Source organism: Melospiza georgiana, chromosome 10 (assembly GCF_028018845.1).
Source record: "Melospiza georgiana isolate bMelGeo1 chromosome 10, bMelGeo1.pri, whole genome shotgun sequence".
Classification (NCBI taxonomy): domain Eukaryota; kingdom Metazoa; phylum Chordata; class Aves; order Passeriformes; family Passerellidae; genus Melospiza; species Melospiza georgiana.
The window spans coordinates 6,171,183-6,195,713 of record NC_080439.1 but is presented as its reverse complement, the minus strand read 5'-3'; the positions used below and the strand labels follow the sequence as shown (position 1 = coordinate 6,195,713).

The 24,531-nt window shown below is 39.4% G+C and overlaps 1 protein-coding gene across 2 annotated transcripts in view; it reads left to right on the top strand.

Annotated features, from left to right (window-relative positions):
• Positions 1 to 24,531, top strand: part of TBL1XR1 (TBL1X/Y related 1) — a 103,172-nt gene that overhangs the window by 56,329 nt on the left and 22,312 nt on the right. The window contains exon 3 of one of the 2 annotated variants that reach the window (XM_058030982.1): positions 13,477 to 13,544. The exons of the other annotated variant lie outside the window; for it this stretch is intronic. The gene's annotated coding sequence lies outside the window, so the exon portion shown is untranslated. The remainder of the gene's footprint in view (positions 1 to 13,476; positions 13,545 to 24,531) is intronic. 2 annotated transcript variants of the gene reach the window in all.

Sequence of the window (24,531 nt, the reverse complement as noted above, 5' to 3'; positions counted from 1 at the left end):
AACTTGCTATGAATTCTTAGGAGGATTTCATGACAGACATCTTGGGTTAAATGGAAAGGAATATACTGAAAAGGGGGAGGGGGTCAATTGTTTCCGTTGTAATGTGTGAATGCCATAAAATCCTCCAAAATGCAGCATTTTGAAGTAGGGGCTTTGCTTCTTTTTCCTTCTCTCATTTTATCTTAGTACAGAAGGATTGCAGGATCTGTAAAGCATGGTCTTCACTGTAGGAAATGCATCTGTTTATCACTTTGAGTCAAATCTAAGCGAGCTGCATGGATTGTTTCAGTAACACCTAGGAAAAAAATAATTTGTTTTGGGAACCTTAAACCTACTCAATATTTGCTGAGTGAAGAAAGAATCGTAGCCAGGCAGAAGTGGCTGTGTAAGGTTTTGCCTCACACTAGGATAATGGCTGCAAATTTCTAGAGCTTCAGAATGCTGTTTAATAAGGCATTCCCTAACTCAGCCCAACAGCCAGAGCCAAGAACAGAAAAAAGTGCCTTTTGCTGTGATGCTTGTACCTTCCCTCTCTCAGCCTGCTCCTGCAAATCCCTTCCCTGCTGGTTCAGCTCTGGTGCAGCTCAGTGCCTGAGTTTCTGCTGGGCTCCCTGGGGCTGAGCCTGGAGGAGGCTGGGTAGAAACATGGTTAGAAAACAAGAGAATCTCATTCCCTCACTGCTAGCTCTGTATTGTTGGGTTTTTCCAGACACAATTTGACTTGTTACACAGCTCTTTATCGAGCTATTTTTCTAAAATAAACCAAGGGCTAGCATTTAATCCTCATTCGGTGCTAAAAATATTTCATTCCACTGGCCAGAGAAGTTACTGAATTTAGATAAAGATGACAATATTCAACATTGTATTTATCTTAAGACACAGTAGTAACTGGCACTTCCAGGAATTTCTAGAAAAGCTGTGTTACCTCTCAGCACTTCCATTATCATCGAAAACTCTTCATTATATTTTGTCTCCCACAGAAGAGGAAATATTTTTTTTTCTTTTTAATGGGTGTGCTAGGAGGACAGACCTGGAGGACCTTGGTCCATAAGAGAGAGTAGCAGATGGCCTAATATATGTTAAAACAAAACAAAAGTCCTGGACAGGAGCCTTTGTTGTTGACCTTTGGTGTTGTTTATTGACCTTGTCTGGTGAGATTACATCTCTTCAGCACAGGAACGAAGTCCTACCTGTTTATGCAACCTTGGCACCATGGGGGCCCCATCTTAAAAAGAGATATTTTGGATGACGTGGTTATTAAAATAAATGGTGGTAATAATAGTGTTCATTATCTCTGGTTTGAGTTGTTGTGAAGGTTCCTTGAGCAGAGAGAGATGTACCTGAAGTAGAACAGCAACATTCTAAATGAAATAGTAAAGTTCTTTGTATCATGTGTTGCTTTTTAATTGCCTGTGTGTTTTGTAGATGTTTTTGTACCACTCCATTTTATCCAAGTGTGTGTAAAACCACATCAGAGATTTTACAAGGGTTCTATCAGTGCATTTTGTGATTTATACTCAGTAGTAAAGATGATGACTGCCAGAGGTTTTTTGGTTTTATATAATCCTGGATTTGCAGCCTTGTAATTCACTCGCTGTCTGTTTTAGAGTGCAGAGCAGTGATAAAAACTTTGCACATAGACTTGTTTGACTTTTCCTTCTCTACAAGTCATGGAATCACAGCTGAGGAGGTGGCCACCCCTCCTCTGCATGGTACCTGCTCCTTTTCCTCCCAGGCACTGATTTCTGTTACCCTTTTGTTTTATTTTGGTTTTTTCCCTCATATTTCAGAATCACAAATGGAATTGAGGGATAGGGTAAATAGAGATGAATTTGGTTACATACAGCTGTGCTGTGAAAAATGCAGGTCGTTTGTGTCTAGAAAATGGGTCGGGATTTAATTGCATTGTCAGGGGTAGTTAATGCTTAAACAGTTTGCTTCTTTATATAAAAGGGAACAACAACAGATCTGCTATTAACTTTTCAAAGCATTTCTAAAACTATAGTATATATATATAAACCTTAAAGTATGACAGGCCTAGAAAGCCCTACAAACCTTCAACTGCTTACAAGTGCTCTCAGTGTTCTTCATGACAAAATGAGCTATTTTTGTTTTTCAATATCTTGTGGCATATCTGCAGTGAGCCTCTTCTCATCCCAGCGTTGCTATGCTGAACACACAGACCAGTTCGCATGACCTGAGGCAGAAAATAACATTTTTTTCAGTATATTCTGAGTAGCTTTTCTAGCAGATTAAGGAGCTGAAGTTCAAGTCCATGATCAGTTGACGGTGCTGGCTCATCCTTGTGCCTCTGCCTTCCGTTCCCTGTACCCCACGTGTTTTCCAGAGGTTGTGTTCAGGAATAACCCTGGCTGCTTTTCATGCTGCGGTGCACAGGGTCATTGGATTTTGCTCTTTTCTCAGCTGCAATTCAGGTGCAGAGCACGATGGCAAAGGATTTAATGTTCCTGTGGTTATATAACGGGATAGTCAGTGACAATAATTTCAATTAATTAGGTTAAATTCAGCGGAAAGGCAGCTTCTGTGGCATCTTGGAGAGAGAATCCTCTTACCAGGAGATCCACTTTAGGCTGACTGTGGAGTCTGTGGTTTGTCTGGTGGAAATTCATCCCCTCAGCAGTGTCATGCAACCTGTGGGCTACATAATAGCAGCCTGAAAAGGTATTATTTACAAAAGGGTGTTCATCTATCAGCAAAAGGGGTAAAGTGTTCATTGTTTGCTTGATTTTTTTTTCTTTTTTTCCCCCCCGTGATTTGAAGAAAATTTTGGTGTGGATTTTTTGAGTGATCTGTATGAGGTAGAACTTAAGTAGCAAACCACTTGTTTTAATCTCCATAACATGCCCAAATCTCTAAATTCTGTCTCTATTTCTATTTAAGATTAAATGGAATCATCGTAAAAAATGATGTCACATGTCCTTCCCTCTGTAAAGCTAGTTTTGCCTAGGGTAAGTGTAACAGAAAAAAAAAAAAAAAAGAAAATAATGTTTTCCCACTGCTGATAGTGTTTCCAAGTTTTAATATGAGTGTTGCAAGTAAAATGATTTGGAATAGGAGAAAAATCAGAAGATATGCACTTGACTTGGTGTGGTTTTATATAAAGCAGGGGTGGTGTGAGGGTGGTTCTGGTGTTACAGCTACAGAGGCAAAACTGGTTATTGATTGTTGGGCTCCAGTTTTTATTCAAACTGTAAGACATGTGGATTCCTACAGCTGTTGCTGGAGTGAAATTTGCTGATAATGGAGACTTTTACTTAGCTGGTAAAGCCCACTCTAATCCTGAACATTTTAAAATTATTTCCCTAAGGTTTAAATATTTTTAGTATATATAAAGAAAAAAACCTATCAGGGGATGGATGAAACCACATTCATGTCTTCTTTTTTACCTTCTTTTTGAGTACCTTGCAGCTTTTTTTGCTTACAATTGTGGCGTTTATTAGAAAAAATAAAGTGTACAATGGATATAACAATTGCCCACATGATGGAAGTGGCTCTGGATCCCAGCTAGCTTTGTATTTATTTCTTGCAGATTTTGTTTGCTTTTCCTTACTTTTTTCTTCTAGTTTTTAATAGTTATAGTGTTAGAGTGAATTTTAGGATAAAAAAAAATAATTTAGGAAATGGAAAACCACAGACAATCCTGTTCCCTGACAGCAAATGATGATCTTAATAACTCGGGATTCTCTTCACTCCCCTTGGAGTTAAAGGTGAATTGGCAATGTGCAATATTAGTTACAGCTCTAATTGATTTCTTTGTACAAGTACTTTGGTTTGTATAAATACATGAGAAATTAAACAGCTGGCATAGGCCTCCTGGTTTTATGTAAATCTTAAGGCTAGCAGGATGAATTTTTAAATTTTTTTTCTTCAAGATTCAAAGTTAGCTGTAGAACAAAGTTCTGTAAATGGCATTATTAGGAGTGTGCTCCTGCAAGGTGATGGGAAGTGATGTGATTTTATACTAAGAGAAAAAGTGAGCAGCAATGATTTCTGTGTTTCTCTTCAAATCTGTCTTTCCAACATTTCTGAGTATTCCAAATTATTCTGCTGTACAACTGTAAAAATGGATTATTATCCACTGAGACATGAATACAGGTCCCCTCTTGTTGATGGGATGGTGTTCCTTAGTCTTGTTTCAAGAGCAGTTTCTGTGTAATTGTCTCCATTTCTGCTTTCTCTCTGTGATAGGCATACCTGAAACAATGAGTCCTGCTTCTCTCTCAGCAGAAGGCTTGAGGCAATTAAGTGTGTTTTTGCAGGGTTTCTCCTGCCAGCTTTCCATCTCCACTGAGCAACCTCTGCAGGATGCTCCTTTTTCTGCCCTTCTGCAGATAGTGTTGGGCATCTGGAGAGATAGAGGGAGGAGAACTGTTTCCAGGGGAAATCACAAAACCTAAACTTAAAGAAAACTCAGTGAAATAGGTGATATTCTTTAAAAATATAATTCTCCTCTTCCAAAGTTCCCAATTCAGCCACGTTTTGCCAGAGGAGATTGGTGTTTTTCCACTTTGTTGGTGACTCTTCCATTTAAATCCAGCCTAAAGATGGAGTGGTTGTTGTATTGCATCTCATGGTGCACTGCTGGTTGGAAAAGCTGTTTTTTCTCTGGGAAATAACAAAACTAGGAATTTCTTATGACCATCTCCTGGACACTCACTCCTCCTAGCATCACTGTGTCCAGTGCCCCACCCAGCTTCACTCCAGTGTATTACTTAACTCTACTTCTTTTTATTTTCTTTTGCGTACACTTCTAGATGGAAAAATGTTTGCACCAGCTTATGTGATGTAATAAAGGCTATTAAAATCCAGCATGGCTTTTGTACATACAGTTGCCTGTAATGAAAGTGAGGTATTAATTTGGGAAGGCACACAAAAGGGGTATTGTAATTGAGCAGTGGCTGACATGTCACTCAAAACTCAAAGTAGGTTGTACTATAAATATAGTCTCTTGTTTTGCAATTGACATTTTGCTAGTGGGTGGCTAATTTGAAAGGAAATAGACCAGTGATCTAATATTAATAACTAATTAATAGTTATGTGGATATTTTAAGTCTATTTTTCTGCTTATTTATAGGCATCTATTATTCATCTATGCTGTGTATCCTTTGCGTGTATGTTTAATTCTGAAACTTTTGCTTCGGTAACATTCAGCTTTTGCAGTCAAAAGCTTGATAGCAAAGTTGGTATGTTCTTCAAACCCACTTTTTGAGGATGGCAATTTCAAAGTAAGAACCACTTTAACCACTTTAACCACTGAGGGAAGTCTCCCTCTTGAAGCAAGGCCTTAGAGGAATGCCAGGGATGCATTGTCTACAACTCACCTGCATTTGAGAGTCCTAATCAGCATCACTCCTGTATGTATCCTCTGTTTAAGGCAGAATACAGAGCAGTTTTTAGGCTTCCACTGAAAGTGTGTAGCTCACAGACAAAATGAAGAGGAATAAAAGAAGAAGGAGCATCTCACAGGCAGCTTGATCCTTTGGGATCAGAATAAAACATGCATTCAAGTGCTCATTGCTTCTCACAGCATGTATGTTACTATACCAAAGAGAGGTGATGTTTTTGTTTGCTCTGATGGGACAAACTTCAGCATAGGGTTTTGTCTCCTCTACCTATTCCCCCTGTCTCCTGCCTTCTCTCTCACACTCACATTCATCTGTAAATTAATAAGCATATGTGATACTTGTCCTTTTAATGAATTCTTAATTGAATTGATAATAAGACAGGAAGTCCACGTGAGAGATTCATTGTACTTCAAATATGCCTGATATTTTTAGATGTGTTTTGTCACATAGCCAAACATTTTTAAATGTATTCCACTGAACTCCATAGAGCAGTGCTGTGACATCTGGGCCGTGGCTGTTAGCTGTGGAATTTGTGTGTGTTGTCTTTGCATCTCATCCCTCTTGTGTGAATAACTTTGCTGTGAGTGCTCAACTCACAGGGAACTAACATTGTTTGCCACAATCTCTAGAATTTGCATTACTCATTTAGCTGCTGTCCTAGGAGGTTTAAGCTGTGTCCTATTTCCTGCTGTTGGATTAAAACCCTGCTGCAGTTACCTGTGGGACTCACCTGTTGGTGGGAGCACCCATGCTCCTTCAACCACAGCTGCATCTGCTGCATTCAGGTCTTCTCAGCATTTGTAGCAGGTGTGAGTAAAAGCCCGTATTAGCAGCAGGTGTGTGACAACAAGCAGATATACAGCATTCTGCCTTTTAACACCCTGCCCTGCAGAGTGTGGGGGGGAGTTGCAGCTGTTGGCTTGTTGCAGGGCATGGCATTGATGATAGAGGAAACATTGTGTGGGGCTTTTAGCTTCTGTGCCTTTCCAAAGGCGCTGAGCTCTTCTGTATTTGGTCTCCCCAAAGCTGTCTCTATGTTCCAGCATAGTTCACAGTGTCATTGCTGTGAATCAAACAGCTGTGGATAGATCCCTTGGAGCAAGCATCCTCCTCCTATTTTCTTACAGATATCCAGAGATTGCAATCTCAAAGTGCTTTTGTTTGTTTGTTTGGGGATTTGTTTTTGTTTGCTTTAGTTTGGTTGGTTTTTTGGGGGGATGGAGGCAGTTTCTTTTTCCTGGTTCTTATGTACTTTGCTGTGCAGAGGGCAGCTCTGGGCAGAGAACCAATCCCAAAAATCCTGAGTCACAGATGCAGGGATCTCAGCTGGGGAGGTTGGTGTTCCAGGCATCACTTGGGATCCAGACCATTTGAAGAAGTGCTTGAGGTTGTTGTCCATTGATAAAAGCCATTGATAAAATGCAGCTGGCAGTGTTTGTCCAGCTCCAAGGACAGAGCTGACACCAGTAATGCAATAATTGTGGTGCTCAGGGTTGTGTGTGGGGCCAAATGAAGCACAGAGAGTTTAAACTCTGCAGGACGCATCAGGTTTGAGTTCTCTGATTTCAGAGTCAGTTTGAAGCATGTTGGAAGTGACTGTCAGGGGGTTGTTTTGAAGTTTTTGTCCTTGTATATTTTTCTGACTCTTTTTTGTGTGACGGTTCATGTTTTTATTTTCAGTTCCCTGTGACTCAGGGAATCTTTTCTCTCTGTGTATGTTTATTGCAGGCAGTATTTAATATAGTCCTGTTGATTCTCATGTAATAATGAGAACCCATCAAAAGATGCAGTCTTAATCTGACAAGATTTATAGATGCTTTGTTGTTCTCCAGCAATAAAAAAGTCCATCTTAATACTTAAATTTTGCAAAAATTCTCTTTTATTTCATGTCTTGACATGGTGTTATGTTGTAGGTTGGATTTGATCATCTCAGAGGTCTTTTCCAACCTATTTGGTTCTGTGGCAACTTCAGTGTTTTCTCCTCTGTAAAAAGCATATCTGCACCTGGGCAATCCTGCTTTCCCTTGTAATATTTACTTGCTAACCTTTTGTATTAAAAATAGTAAACCATGTTTGTCAAATAACATAGCAAGTCACAATACTTCAGGCATCTTAAAAATTACCTGTCAGTCCTGGTAGTGCACTGGAAGTGTCAGACACTGAGAATGTGAAGCAATGGTTCCTGTGCAAGGTTCTTGTGTCTTGAGCTGCTTCTGATCTACCAGTAAATTCAAAGAACTTCACATCTGGTTCTGAGCAGGAGCAATAGACAATTCATATGTTGGAAATAAACAAGTGAAGTTCATGAGTGACTCTCATATAAACATGAGTTTTGAAGTATGGATTATTTTAATGTCTGGGATCTTTGTTTGGTTTGGATGTATAGGCTTGGAATACAGTCTTCCATCTGAATGGATTTTTTACTGTTTTTGCTTTAGTTTCTCTTATGTTCCATAAGTATCTTGCTAGTGCTGCTTTGGTGTTTATAGGTTTTGAGATGGTGTTTTCCTACATGAACACAATTTTCTGAGTAGCACCACAAATAATTGTCCTTCCACAAACATTTTTTCTCCCCCTCTCATATTATTAAAGGCCCATTGAGTCTGAAAATTAAGTAATGTAGCTTCCCACAAACATGCATATTTTTCAGCGTAATTGGAAGATGTTTTGGATTACTGTCTTCAGGCCTGTGGAGCCAAGAACCCAATTATAGGCATGGTTAGAAGGCGATCGTGTGCGTTAGTCAGATTATAACAAGATTCCAATAATGTAAAATTGCTGCACGACAAATTAGTTTGTATAGTTTTGACAGTTGTTGCCTTTAATAAACTAAATTATAAAGCAATACACAGCTGCAGTGCTTGTGAAATTGAAGAAAAATTGACTCTTATTTCCCTGTCAGAATCTTTTCCACAGAGCAGGACCGTGGGCATGCGTAGGTCTGGTTTGAGCTGTTCAAACCAGAGTTTTGTGAGTCCATCTGTCCCAAGATGATTTTCTCTGAGGAGATGAGAGACACGTTACAAGAGCTGCATTTAAGACTTTGTCAGGCACCACCTATTTAATGTTAGTGATGACAGATGCAGTCACAATCTTTTGTGATGACACTTCTAAAGCTAAGATTTGGAGGGGTTAATTGTAATTTATGTATAAATGGTGACTAGATTAATGCTGCTTGCTTATCTTCACTACAAACCTGAGCTCAAGTCTCCTGACAGAGTGCAGGAGGCGTTGATGTGGTAACTCCATGTACCAATTGAATTGCATCTCTGAAATCCAAGAACCTGTGGTTCCCTGGAGTAAGGTGTTACAACACTATAAAACAAAGCAAAATCTTCTACATTTTAGCAATCAGGCTATTCAATCAGTAGCTTTTTTACACTTTTCTGTCCTGAGCTGTGTTCCAGCTGCAGGTTTGAGAACCACTGTGGCTGCCAAGTGACGTTTGTATCTATGCTGGCAAGTCTCTATCAGTGATATGGACTTTAATTAGATATGACAGAATTATGATACAACCTGCTTTGGGTCCAGTTTAGGAACAAGCCCCACTATTTTCACATGCATTTCCAAGCAAATTAACGCCCAGTTTGAGGTGTGTGCTCCATCCCAGCTACTTGATATCTGCTCAAAAGGAAGGGAGACTCCAGCAGCACATGGTCACTGCGCTGCAGTTTGGAGCTTTCCTTTTCACAGTCCAGGAGCAGCAAGGGCAGGCCTCATTTCTGAGTGTCCTTGGCTGCTGTCGCTTGCAGGGTTTCAGCTCCTGCACTTTTCTCCCGGGAGAACATGATGGCACTGACTTAATGGGGGTAAATGGGAAGATGAAGGCTGCTCGTTTTCTGTGCGTGGTGAGGGTGAATCTCTGGTCATGAATTCTGAGGCAGGCACGAAGTACAGAGCAGCCTTCTGCTCTCAGTGCTGACACTGATATTGGTTGATGGTGTTAAATAAAGCTGCTGGAGATTGTGTAGAGTGGCAAGGGAGAAAAGGGAAAAAAAAAGAAAAATGTATGTATTTACCAAATTTGAAAATGGCAAAATGGAGGATTTTCAGGAATGAGAATGATGACCAGCTTTACAGTGCTTTTGAGTGGCTTACATTTTGAAGGGTGGTGGTTGTTTTTTGTTTTGGTTTGGGTTTTTTCTTTTTGAAAAAGAGCTGCAAGCTCCAGACATCATTTTTAATGAGTATGCAAAATACTGGCTGTAGTATCTGCAACACCAGTCATGAAACAGTACTCTTGGAGGCAGTCTTTAAAAATTAAATACTTCTGCCTTCCAGTTTTGAAAAAATTATTCCTGTGTTTGATTTTTTTCAATAAGCAAATCCTTATAAAACTTAAATGCTTGAAGCCAAATAGCATGCATTATGGTCAGGCCAAAGAACTGGAATATCTGTCAAATAGAAAGAATGAGAATTTCTGCATCTTGTTTCCAAAATAGTTGCACACACTTCTTGCTTCCTTCATGTGCCCTTGGCAGTCAGTCAGCTGTAAGACTTTTTGAACACCATGATGTGCTCTGAAAATATCCTCTGCACTTGGTAAATCGTTAAGAGGATGAATTATGGAAATGACAGTGGGTAAGGAAGAGCAGCAGAGATGCACATTCACTTGGGACATTGCCTTGAGGCTGGTGTCATTTGTTGGTTGGATGGTCTTTGAAATAGAGGCATTAGAGGGAATAAGTTGTAGCAAGCAGATGAAATATCTCATTTATAGTCATACTCATTGCACAGAAAGAAAACAACATCAAATATTATTAACAGGTGGTCTAGTGGGAAGGCAGCAGTAAACAATACTTCCTAAAAGTGGGTAATTCTTCTCTCCCTGATGGGCCACATTCGGTTTATAAAATGCACATCAGTATTTTTTATGACCACATAGTTTACTTTTTCGTCTTGTTTTCCCTAACTACATATGGTTTAAAATCAAAACAAGCAAAACCCTTGTCAGTCATTAAAAAAAAAAAAGTTACTTGTTTGTTTGTTGAAAAAAACGTTTTGAATATTTTTACTTTTTTTTTTTTCTTAATTTAAAAATTGAGGCCTAAGTCCCAGTATAACAGCAATAGAGATTTTGTTTAAAAAAAGTGCAAGAGAAGACAAATCAAAAAATGTGGAAAAAACCCCTCCAATGGAGTGGGTAAATGGGCTCTGGGCTGATCACAGAGCATGCTCTAGTGGCAGGTTAATCCAGCAGGGCTTTCTTGGGTGCCCATCCTCCACCTTCACTGATATTAATCAGCTTCTTCAAGAAAGTGACATTTTCACAGAATCTTATTAAATTAAATTTACCATCTCTGTTGCTCTCCAGTGCCAAGGCAAGTGCAATGTGTTTACATGTGGCATCATCACATATATTGGTGGTAGTGAGATGAAATTCCTGCTCTCTAATTAATTTTGCAGTGGGGAAGTTATGTCTATTTTTGCAGATGGTTTTTAAATGCACAGATATTTTAGGCTGCAGAGGGGAAGATTTCATGCTCACGATGCACAAATTCTTATGGAGTGTGAGCATTTTAGTAACAGACACAGTTGTTAAGTTTGCCTGTTAGCATCACGTAAAATGTTGGGTTCTCAAGCCCTGCACATTTTTGCAGTGTTTTCTGTTCTAGTCCTCTCCCCAAAGCTGAAAAATTTCTTTACTCCTTCCTCTCTCGTTCGACTTTTTTTTTTTTTCATTAATCAGACTGTAGGTTTACAGTTTGATTCTCTTCAGGTTTCTGAAATATACATAGATAGGCATCTTATAAGAAAGAAAAATAAAATACTAAGTAACTTTGAAGTAATTCACAGCTGAAGAGTAGGTGTAGTAATGGAAATTATGCCCTGTGATTATAGGTGAGCACCCTGAGATGGGCTTCATTTCATCATATCACTTGGTAGAAATATAATTAAATGTGAAGTTTTTATCCTATATCCTTCACTGTATGTGAAGGGTTTTTTGCCACGAATACTATTCACATCACGAATATTATAAATATATAGAGAGAGTCTTTAAGTAATGTGTCTCTGCAGCATATGCTAAAATTTTTATTCTTATTTATTAATTTGAAACACATAAAAATACAATTTAGCAGATTCTCTGATGGTTGTGTTATGAGCTGCAAGTGCCTGCAGAAGTAGCTATCAGGATCCATCTGAAAATTTTCTTTTATTGCTTAGTCATTGCTAAAGGCCCTGTGAAGTTAGGCCATGCATTTCATTGTTGCTGTTCCCCAGCCCTCTCCATGCCATGGCTGAGGGCACTGAGCAGGTTTCTGCTCTCGTAGGGAGGTTCATGCAATGGTGAAATTCAGTGTTCAGTGTGTTCTGTGGGGAACTGTGGAGAGGAAGGGAATTCCTCTTAAAGCAGCTCCTGTTGAGGGTGTGGTGGTTCTCTGCTCTCCTGTAGGGCCTCCAGGTTCTTTCTCTTGTTTGGCATCATTTTAGGGGTAATTCCAGTTACTTCCTTTAGCAGAGTTTGTTCCAAATGAATGAAAAATCCTTAATGTAAACATTAAGTGTACAAGGTTCAAAGCATAAAAGTTGAAACTTACTGCTCTGTCTTGTTTGTTCAACCAGCAGGATCAACATCCCCTTTTCTTGACCTTTTGCACTTGGAGTTAAAATTTTATGAGCTTTTAAACTTTACTTCTGATTGTTTTTTCCAAATCAAATTTTAGCAATGCAGTTGGCATATACAGTTAGGTTTCTAGAAATGATCAAAGCAGTACATAATAGCCTAGCAGGGAATTAAAATTACATTAATGGAGGGTCAGGACCTTTTCACTTAGTTCTTGTGAAGTACTGTCAGTGTTAAAGGAGGACCGGGACACTTTTCCAGTCCAGGGCAGCGGTATCGTGCTTTTGGAGATTATTGTGCATTTGGCTGTTGGAGGCTTTTCTGGAGGGAAAGAGGAGAAGTTTACTTGATTCTCTTGGGAACTGACACATGGAAAATGATTGCTGACCAAAATACCCTGTGGCTCCCCTGTCAAAAGGGGGGAAAAAAAATTTCAAGTCTTATTGAGCTTAGCAACAGACTAAATAGCAGAGGGTTTCTTAGAGGTCACTGCTTTTAGGATGATGGAAAGTCTGAAATGCTAAGGCCTGTTTAAGGCATGTGTTGCCTTCCTTGGTTTTAATCCTAGTATTAAGGAGATGCTTTGGAAGTTTTAGTGTTACTTGTAATGAATTTTGTGAGCCTTTATAGCTGGAGTTTAGTACTTAAAAACTTGTTTGTTCCTTTCCTGATCCCCTTCCAGAGGGCAGAGTTTGCTGTTTCACTATTGAGTGCATCCTGCTTCAAACAGCATTTTTTTGACATGTGGTTTCTTTTCTTGTGGTGCCCAGACAGTGTTCCTGTGCTTCTGCCTTCAAATCTTCTCATTAATCCTTTGGTTTACATAAGATCACTTTCTAATGATTTAATCTGTAATGAATATTGGTGGTAGGAATCAGCATGTTACACAAATACAGGATCAGTAATTATCCTGATCACAGGTGTGTAATGTTTTAATTTTGAAGTCACCTGTAGAAATTAATTTAATGAAGGTAGTTTAAGGATTGTTCGTATAACTGGCTCTTTATAATTTGTTGGTGTGAAATTCAGCTCCTGAATGGTCACTTTTGAAAACACTGGATGGTTTGATCATGGCCTTGTGTTTCCTTGGTTTCCTTGGTTTTTATCTTCCCATTGAATCATTTTATTTGTATTGGTTAACACTGCAATATCTATTGCATCAATACTGAACCCTTTGTAAACTTTTTCTGGAGTCTCATGAAGTTCCCCTTTGTCAATGTGGACAGACAAAAAGAACAGAAATTCCTTTGAAGCTACTGTGCTGTTCTGTGGTGGGGCTTTGCTTTCAACTAAAAGAGTGAGAAGAGGATGGAGTTGAAACTGTGACTGTAATTTGTTTTTTAAAATAAATTCTGGGTAAATAATTAAGGTCTCTAATTTTTGTTTGTTTATTTTCTTAACTAAGCATATATTGTTATCAGTAGGAAACTGAATGTTGTTTTAATTCTTTCAGTAAAAAGACTGGTAGAAAAATAGCTTTTATCCTTTTTTCATCCTTTAAAATAAATATTGATAGAAACTATCATAATATGGTTTGTGTTACAGGTGGTGTAATACCAAGGGCTGTACTGCTGCCACATCACAATTTTGTGGGGTTTCAGAGAGTAGTTCTGGTAAGGACACTCAATGATTTATCTATTTATTTGTCATAAAAGTGGACTGTAGTTTGGTACAATTTAGTATTACGTGCATTTACAGTATTTGTTAGGTATCAGTTTCTGCAGTTCACTGAATCCTTACATTAAGTGTTCTTTTATTCAATGGTCTTTAACAGCTCCTTTTAGAGCTGTTAGTGTCTCATGTGTAAATTCATATTCATTTTGTTGAGTTATGATATAACACATCAATTCACAGTATGGAAATAATAATAAATAGACCTTTTGTCAAAACACATTGTGAAAACTGTATTGTCTTCTTGAAGTGTGGAGTCACTATTGCCTCTGTGTGTATCAGTTCTTAAAAAAGGGTGTAAAATTACTGTATTTTGATTATAGTATGTTTTTTTTCAAGTGCTAAAGTCTTGTCTTCCTAAAGGAAAACACAAGTGTGTGGTTCAGAGGGCAAATATCCAGACTGTGTGCTTTTATTAGTGTCTTCTTAAATGTAATGTAGTCATGATTTTGCAGTTATTTTCTTTAAATGTATGTAACTGCAATCCCTGTATCATTTCTTTTGGTTTTTGGAAACTTTCCTTAGATATATTTTCTTATCTCTTCTCCATGGCTGGAGTTACAAAGGAGATGAGATTACCTATACTAATTCTTAGAAAGGGAAAATTCCTTGTGTACCAGGCCATCAGCAGCCGTGCTCAAGTATTGTGCAAGAGCACAACTGAGCATTTGTGCTTTCAGCAGGAGATAACTGAGACCACATTTGTATCTGTAGAATTTTTAATATATACCATAATTTAACAAATGTCTTGTGGGTGTAGCAGATGTCTTTTCTTTCCCCTGCACCCCCTTCCTTTTATTTATTTTTTTTTTAATTTTTTAATTTGCAGTCCCTTAAAATTTTTGGCAAACTCTCTATGTGTGCTGTCCTAGGTCATTAGAGGGCACTCAAAGACAGAGATAATTTACTTTAACAAACCTTACCCTGCAAGTAGCCCCCCACAAGGCAGAGAGGATAATGCTGATGTTCTTTGTGGTCTTGCAGGGTAGTGTGGTACTGGCTCTGCTCCAACACATCACTTAGGCAGTTGAAGGCAGCTGGGCTGGAATATGTTTAAATATTCTTCTGGATTGATCTGTATCCATGTTACTTTCTAAAAACAAGGTGGGGTCCACAAGAACTTCTCATTTGGGTTTTCTGGTCACACTAAGAAACGTAAGGTGTTGGAGATATTGAGGAGAGAGAGGGGTGTCCTTGCTTGAGAAATCTCTGGATTGATAAATTAAAGTAACAAAAGGTGTTGGAAGTTGTGAGTGAATAAAGACTGAAGCCATTTTCCCTTCTGCCATGGCATTAGGTTGGTTTATCTAAAATAATTGGGCATGGCACTGCTCACACTGTGTGATTTCCAGTCCTGTAAATCCATAATGCCTCCAGCATGCACCACTCATGCATGTAGGCTTACTTTAGAATTTCTAAGTCTTGGAGTGGCAGAAAATGGGCTTTCAGATTTACAGGAGAGAAATGGCTTTGGGAAGGTTTGAGTAGCATCACTCAAGAATGTTAAATGGCAATTCTGCAAAGTAAAAACATCATAGCTTTATAAATATTGTAAGAAAAGAAAGATGATGGGAGCTCTTTGGAGTCTGAGAAATACTGAAAATTTTTCAAAATGTTGTGAGCAATTTGTGCAGTACTTATTAAAGTATAATGTCATCTGGAGAAGTCATGGACTTCTTCATCTCTATCATCTCTTTATTTTCAAATAACGCTCCCATTACTGGAAATGGGTGAGCAGAGTTTTACGTGCATGGAATTCTGTTTGAGGCGAGGTGGAGGTAACCAAAGATGACGAGTTCCTTTTTGTCAAAAGCCATCCTATGTAATTTGTTTGACACTGAACTAGCAGAAGCAGCTCCTGTGATTGGTTAATTCTGCAGAAAGCAGAGCAGAGGTCACTTGTGGGACAAGCTGCAGCCCATTTCAGTGCAGCTGCCTGTGTAATAGTGGCCTGCAGTTACAAGGCAGGGTGTATTTCCATCTCTGCTAATGCTTTAGCTTGACTCAGCAAAACTGGTTTTTCTACACAAAGCTGTGGTTGTCTTTCCAATTACATCAGTGGAGGAGCATTTTAATTCAAAATAGCACCTTCTGCTGGAGGGGGGTCCTTATCAGACAGATGAGGGATTGTCAGGTTTTGAATAGTTTGCTTCAAAGGGGATTAATTAAAAAATTAGTGAGAACAGATGTCTGATGTTGGCCTGAACAGTCAGAAAGAAGAGGAAATGTCCTGGGTTTGAACTTTTTATCTTAATTGGATCCCTTGCGACTCTCAGCCCATTTGATAAGAGTTTATTCAGTAGACTCTCCTGCTTCTACTGTACAAAGCCAACAGCTTTAAATTTTAAGGTTTTTATGTATGGGTTAGGCACTCAGGAAAGTTTTTGCGTACAGCTTGGGAGGATGATTCCTTCACAAAACAAAAACTTTATATACCACAGGCTGCTTTAGTATAGCTTTTTTATATCCCATGTGCTATACCGAAAAGCCAAATAGTGTTCTTTTAAATGATTTTAAAATATATTTTTGAATGTCATTATATATTCTTGTACAGGTGTGTTCAGGCTCCTTTTACCAGTTACACCTTCTGTAGAGTGCCAAATTAGCAAAAGGAACATTTGGTATGCTGCTTTAATCTTCTGAGATCAACAATGCAATTACTTCTAGAGATGCAGGTGACTTTGCAATGTGTAGGAGCCGTCTGGGGCTGTGTTATGGCAGGCACAATCATCCAATCTCTGGGAATTTTTCCTTTGCACTAGTATAAATATGCCTTTAGACTTAAGCCCTGATGAAGTATCAGAACTTGGCATTTATTCAAAGTTGTCCTTAGTGTGGGATAATTTGAGTTAGGCAAAATATTCCAGTTTCTACAGGCAAGGAAAGAAGCTTGTTTTTATTTTTCAGAGCTTTCTGTGAAAGAAAAGGCTTGTCTTGATGATTCAGATATTGGAACAGTTCCCAGTAAAAAAAAAAAAAAAAAAAAAGGTATATTGCAGGGTATGGAAAATCTGGTCAAGGATGGCACTGACAGTGTCTTGTGCCTGTTCCATGTATTATAGGAATATCACTTCACCATACATGCTATTCTTAATATTCTGTCAAAAGACCCTTGATACAGCTTCATTTTGAGGGGAAAAAAAAAAAAAAGCGGATGCTGAAGGCAGAAGAGGGATCAGCTTAATGTCTAGGCAACTTTTGGAGGCACGAGTGAGTTTTTCATCAAATATATATATGCTTGAAGGGAAAAATCAATACAACTTCTTATTGAACTTTGGGTATAGCTAATATAGATGGAGATGTCTCTGCCAAAATACACAGCACTAATACCTAGACAGTACAGGTTTTGCTCATGAAAACCTCCACAGTCCGATTTGAGGTATGGTACAGAGTAGGACGTAGGGATGCAGAGATGGAATGTGTGCATTGAGGGTGGTTCCTGGAGCAGAAACTGAAAACTGTATAAATTAAGGGAAGAGATACTTGCAGGCTTGGAAAACAATCTGTCCCTTGTTGCAGAGTTCCTGGGGGTGAGGTGCGTTGGTCAGAGCTGCCTGTGGGCCCACCAGGGTCACTGCTCTGCCCCTCTCGTCCCTTGGTTGTCACCTCACCTGAAAGGACCATGAGAACAGAATGGTGACCCAGGAATAATGCCCAGTCTTTCATTTTGTAAAAGTAAAGCAGCATTCTGCACTGACCCCTGTGGCCCCTACCCCACCTCTGGCCACTTCCCCAGGCTGTCTCAGGAACACACTCCTCCCTCCCTCCTGCCTCGGCAGCTCTAAGATGTTACTGGTGCTTTATTCCTCTATTACTTCATGATAAATCACACCACCATTGCAGGCTGACATACAGAGCAGTGAAAAAAGAAATGGGAATTTCTACATTGGTCTCACATTCCTGATATTTTCACTTGCAGATGGAAAATAGGATGAGCAGAGTGACAATGCTGTGTCACTGCCTGGGACAGTGAATCAGGGCTGTCTGCAGCTGCAGTCACTGATGTTCCTCAGTGGCCATGCCCAATATTCCTTCCCTAATATTTGATTTAAGTTTAACAAATAAGAGCTTTGCCTCTTTGAATACCAAAAATAATTGTCAGACAGTGTTTCTTAATGTCTTTCTTGGCTTTTGAGGGATAGGTCTTGGTAGGAAGTAGCCACAAAAGGCAAGAACATCACATCCTGTTCTTCTTTAGAAATAATTCTGATATGGCATCTAAGTGATCTAGATGCTTCTGGAAAATGTAGCTGCCTAACTTTAAAGTTCACCTGAAATTAAATCTTTAAATTCACCAAAGTGAATACAGTTGGTTTCTGATCCACTTCACAGGCCCTTTTTCTGAAATAAATTTGTAAGTGTTAAATTTGTTTTAATTAGTACATTTTTTTTTTAAATGACGAACATCTGATTTAATATTTTTTCCCTGCTAATTGGTCTTTAACTATTGAAAAAAAACCTTAGGTGAAGATGGTTTTGTACTGCCCTTTTGAACCTGATGCTGTTCACACTGGTGACTGATTTCTGTCATTTGTCCTCAGACACTGCAGTTTGATTATTCCTGAACCAAAACGTGCTGCAGTTCTAAGATGGCTTCTTAAAGACCCAGAGCTGTGGTTTGCACTTTTTCATACTGGTGTTGCTTTTGGTTTTATTTCAGAATAAGATGGTGTATGAGGAAAGGAGGCTTTTTCTGCAGATCAGCAGCCTGTAGGGCAGGGATGGTGCAGGAGAGTGGGAGTAGTCATGGCTCTTGGAGATTCACATGTATTCTGGTTTTGCATTCATGTGACCAGTTGCAGAAACAATTTATCTGGGACTTTTGGTTTGGCAAAAACTGGGGGGGGGGTCCACTTTTTCAAGATCCTGCACTCATAATGGTTTTCAAGATCCTGCACTCATAATGGTTATTTACCTGCAGATTCCCACGGGCTCATTTCAGGCTGCTGTAGTGAACAGAGGTGGATGTGAAACTGCTTGGGCAAAGCAAAGAGTTGAGTTTTTAATCTGAGGGTAAACTTTCTTAAGCTTTCTTTAAAACTCCATTCATGCATAATGCTGCAGTCAGTTGTGAGTTACACGTCTTTAAATCTCTTGAGGTGAGCATATTGGGGCTAGAAGAACTTGTCATTTTACATTTAATTTATTCCAGCCTTTAGGATCTGTTTCATGGCTGTGGAAAAGTTTGAATACTAAATATGATGAATGTTAGCCTGTATTTTCGATACCAAATTCTGCTGGCCAACTGCATTAGATTTTTAGCATGTTTAATATATGGGTAAATGGAGAAAAGCAGTGTATTTCTCCTATTAATGTTCACCAGTACCTGTTTGCCATTAATCCACAATTCATGAGTAATACTGACCTTATTCTAAGAAGTCAGAGGTATTCAAGGTTTTTTTCTTAAAAAAATCCACAACAAGCCCCAGCATTGTTAGTAAAGCTAATTAATTGTTTTCCCTGTCCAAAGGGTGCTGTATTCTTTTTCTTCATCCCAAATTTAAAAATAGATTAAGAAATCTGGCCTCTTCTTCAGTAAGTAGCAGGTTCTGATGTAGTTGCTCTTGAGCTGATTCTGTGATTAATGGCCACTAAAGCTGGACATTATCTTTCCTTGTTAACAGTTCATATTTTCTTGACTTGAAATTTCAATAAATTGTAACTAAAGGATCTTCTCTATGTCCTGTGGGGTTGTTAGGTTGGATTTTTTTTCCTTTTTCACCCCATTAAGGTATTCCCTCATGGGGGTTTTGTGTTTCATCCTTAATTTTTCAGAAACCCAGGACTCAGAGCAGTTAGTGTTCAACAAGACATCTGCCTCAGGAAAAAAATTGGCAGCTTTTATGCATCACAAAGGAATTTCAGAAAAATTATTTATTCCCAAATTAGATTCTGCCAGAGTACATAATTCCAAAACTTCTTTTCTCATGGGAAAGGCATAAAAGCCTAGTCTTAACTATGGGGAAATAAGCTGGGTTTATTTGCGTTTAGAATGGATCAAAGCCTCCTCAAGACCTGTTCTGTGCACTGAGCACCTCCTCACTGCCTCTGTCTTTTTCATATATGTATATCCTCAACACTGCTGGAGCTGTACTGTGCCTGATAATCCCTGATGTTTTCAAAAATAATGTAGGGGTTGGGAAAGATGCTCACACACACACAGAGCATCCTTCCACTTCAGGAAATGCTTCTCCTGCTCCATTTACATGGTCAGTATTATTTATGGAGTAGTTCTGTCAACTTTTTACACTGAAAATAATACCTACACTGGCAAAAAACTTTGTGGGTGATTAAAAAGCTGAGATGAGAGTGTTCAGGCTCAGACCTGAGGGGCAGGGTGAATGAGGGAGTGGATCCTTTGTTGGGAAAGGTCGTGTTCACAGTCAGTGCCCAGACTGATGCGTGTTTCGCTTTCAGTTTTAATTTGGTTGCTCACCAGGGAAGAGGAACCAGTTCCCAAAGACCTGCAGAAATTTAATGTAGTTACCCAAGTAATGATATCAACCTTAATACAACCCAGAAATACAGTGTTTTGCAAAAAGGCCTATTCCAACACCATTAGGCAGAAGTGGCCACCAGTGAGTGTTTCCAAACATGGACTCCAGAGGATTCACTGCCCTCAGAACTGCTGGGCAAGGGCTGCTCGGATCCCTGCAGGCTCAGCCTTGCAAGCTGCAGTCACACCACAGAGCACAATTTGGAGTCTTTTTATTTTGCTGCTGGTTGTGCAAAAATTCTAGATGTGCAGACTGGCACTGACTTGATCAGGGAGATGTCCAGCTAACACGCTGTGCTGAGCTGTAGGCAGCAGCCTGGCCAGAGAGGAGGTGCTGGTTGGCTCTGCAGACCTGCTCTGGTCCCAGCTTCTGCACCTGTTCAGGTGCTGGGAGCTCAGAGCAGTGCTTGGTTACTCTGTGCAGGTGTCACTCTGAATCACCTCCAATTCTTGTTGTTATGGCAACATTAAAAAGCTTCCTTATCAGGATTGAGGGAACCCATGCTGATAAATACCCTGAAGTGCATCAGACAATGGCCTTTCTCCTGCAGGCTGTTCAGGACATGACTCAGGGCACCAGGCTAAACAAACAAGGACAAATAAAATGAACAGGGTTTACTAGGACTAGAAAACACTGTTGTTGATTATGAATTGAATTTTTTTTTCAACCAGCAGCATTTATTTGTGCAAAACGTTAGCAACTTGTGTCATAATGGAATATAGTAATGAAAGAAGGACACAGAAAAAGGAGGGACTGAAGGAGGCACAGCTGAATGCTCTGGGGAGATGGGATTAGGAGTGCAGAGTATGTGTAGGCAGTGCTTGGTGAGGAGGTGAAAACCAGGGCAAATGTGTGGCCACAGGCTTGAGATCGGATGTCAGATGAAGAGATGAAAGCTGGAAGATGGATCACCGGCTTGGGAGAGATAGCAGGGGCAGTGGGCAGAATCTGCAGAAGGGTGACACTGTGTGCAAAGGGAAGAGGAGCCCACACAGCCCTATGGAAAAACCCCAGTTGAGACAGGGCTGCTGTTGTAGGAGTGCAGAAATACCTTCCCACAGCTGCTTCTGGGAGCTACATCTGCTGTTTTATTACCAGCAGGTAGCAATGTAAATATTTTAATCATAACAAATAGAATCCATGCCAGGCTATACAATCACTAATCACCGTTCCACAGTAAGATTTACAGAACACACAAAACTCCCCCAAAAAACCACAGACAGCTGAGAACTGACTAATTACAAAAGTCTGCCCAAACTGCAGCAGTTTTCCATGGAGAAATACGTGTCATTAGTTGGAGAATGAGTCTTGTTTTGTAAGCCATCAGCATCCAGCAGCAGCCTGGTGAAAAACTGTGTCACTGTTAGTGCACCAGTATCCATCAGCTCAAGCAATTGATGTAGATGTAATCACTGTCTCTAATAGAAATAAAGTCAGGGTAATGGAACATTGTCACAGGATCAATGTCTCCTGTTTTGAAAATAAACCCCCTCAGCTTTGCTTTTGCATTTATGTACCAGCAGGCGACCACATCATTCAATTCAATTGACACAGTCCCTTAGAGCCCTGAATGATCTATTGTGGGAACATCAGGAAGAACATATTGGAAAAAATGGAATGTTCCTGATCAGACTTACAGGCCATGTTATTTACTGGGTTTTCTAGCAGTGAAAATGAGAATAAATCAAGTGAGAGCAGAAACTTAGCACGATATGGAGATTTTTAACCCCGTTTAGCTGTTAATTTCTACAGGTTCTTGATCAAAAAGATTGAACCACAGCAGTTGTGTTTGTTTTCAGTGGTGGTGTTCACAAATAGAAAATCACTTTTGGATGTTGCCCCTCCCCTCCTTAGTCTCAGCAGAAGCCCTTGATGGGGCTCATTTTGACTGACTCAAGGGCTCTTCTCAATCTGTTATTTTCTCAGAATTTTTTACACAGTTTGATCCAAGCGAGGTTTAATGGGTGTGCTCCCACATTCATCCATAATTAATTTCTTGCAAAGGCTTTAATGCGGCACAGAAGATCAGCAGCCCTGTAGTTGCATGCTTAAAACCAGGTGCATGCCAAAAAGGCATATAGAGGATTTTAAACAACGTTGCAGAAAAGGCTTTCCAGTTTTCACCTTTCTTGGACTTGATTCCAGCAGCTGTTCTGTGTCTAGATCCAGGCAGCATTAGCAGGCAGCTATTTTAGCACTTAGTAAAGCCATTGAGCAATTTCACAAAGCCTTCTTGAGACAGGGTCTAAATTTTGATTGCAGAAGTCTGTCTTTATTGGAATTAGGTATTCCTGAAGGACTGTAACTGTTTCAAGGGACATCCTTCTAATGGGCTAAGAATGGAAGCTGCAGAGCTTGTTTATGTTACCACTGTTCCTGAGATGCCCCTCTAATAAGGTGATTTTCCCTTTTTGAGGGACAGATGGACAGATGTCTGTCCCTGGAGGAATGCCAAGCATTTGTGTGGTGCTTCCCTCTCCATTACAGGGATATATTTAGCTCACAGAGTCTGGAATTTGGACCTTGCAGGTCATCTTGAGGTAATCCATGCTGGCCAAACCTTCACCAGTGCTCCCTCAGGTGATTCTGCTAATTCTGCTCATCAATCGGGACCAATCACTTTCTAATCAGTTTTACAAATGCCACATTTCCAGTTTTGCTGCCATAATCATCTGTCCAACTTGTGTGTGGGTAGGACAGTCTGACCCTGAAGGTTGACCCATCAAGCCACAGGTTCTTCCTTTCTAAAAATGCCTTTGATCTGAATTAGACAATTGATCCAGGAGCATTTCATAATGTTTAGCTATATTTCCTGGTATGTTCTGGTAATTATTCTAGTATTGGAAGAGGATGGTGGTTTAATCTTTAAACAACTATGTCTGGACAGTTTTCACTTAATCCCAGTTTGTCTCCATCAGGGAGCCTCAGCTCTGTGATTAAAATTCCTTTACTAAACAAGATGTTTGGGCTTGGGATCTTGTGGGGAGTCAGGGAGGGATGGCTTTCATGAAATAATCAAAAAATATTTCATAAGCAGCACTTACTGCTAGAAGTTTTATTGCATGTTCTGAGCAGCTGAGTTTGGCTTTTAAGTTATAAAGGAACATATTTGTGTCTACAAACTATCAGGACTAGCTGCATTTCAGCAAGGTTGTGATTGTCATGCAGGAGAGTTGTGCCTTTAAAGAGATGTCACAGAATCACAGAATGATTGGCATTGAAAGGATCCTCTGGAGATCCTTTAGTCCATCTGTGTCTACTTTCATTGTTACCCAGAGAGTTGAAAAGTCTTTAAAATACTAATAAACAATATGTCTTTATTATTCTGATACAGGAAATAAGGAGACTCTTCCCCAAACATAATTTCTTCTGGCGTTGCATTGTAATAATGAGCATAAAAAAGGTTTTAAGAATGTAAAGTGTTGAATAAAGTGTCAATACCACTGTGTCTTTGGTCAGCCTAGGGATTTACAAAATGTGGCTGCCAAGAATCACTGCAAGATGCCCTATAGCTGTCCAGGAAGGTGTATTTTCAACTGCAGAAAGCCCAGAAGTTTGCAGCTCTGCAGCCTTAGCTGTGGAAACACAAAACTGGATGTGCTGTTGCTTGTGTCTGTGCTGTCACATCCGGAATTCCAGCTCCTGGGTCGCACGGCATGGGACTTTGGGGAGGAGATTTGGAGTTCAGTAATTAAATACTACTTTGCTCTAGGCAAAATCAACAAATGGGCTTCATCTGCAGCATATTTTGTAACTGTACTCAGGACTGGGCTGCATTTGTCAGATAAGTAGACAGAAACTTACTTTTAGCCAAGGTTCTGGGTGATTTTGTGTTTTGTTGTGGGTTTTGTTTGTTTTTTTTTTTTTTTTTTTTTTCCTTCTCTTCCCTTTCAGGGTTGTAATTCTTTTTCTTCAGAAGATTTCAGACTGGCTTTGTCATCTTGTATTCTTCATACTCTCAAATTGGCATGGAAAGGCAGAGACTGTTGCCATAAATTAGGTCACTAAAGCTGAAGTACAGAATACAAATATTTATCGCCTGAGCTAAGGAAGGCAATTCAGATGAGGAAAGGAAAAGTTATTTTTTTTTAGTGTTCAGAAATTAAGCTATATTCCTGAGGTTAAAAGCAAAGCAATAGAGTTAAACAATGAACATGAAACATCTCTTGGTTTAAATTACTAGAGGGAAAACCAGCAAAGCCTGATATGAGAAATCAGTAAGAAGGTTGATAAGATAAAATTACAGATAATTTTTGTGCAAGTGCACATCTGACATGTTATTAAATCTTAAACAAAAGGGCATTTACCTACTAGCAATTTAAAGACACAGGTAAAAATGCAGAAAATGAGAGCACTATTTTGAGATATTACAGAAAACACTTGGGCATTTAACTTGAAAAATGTTTTTCTTTTCATTCAGAATGATAGAATT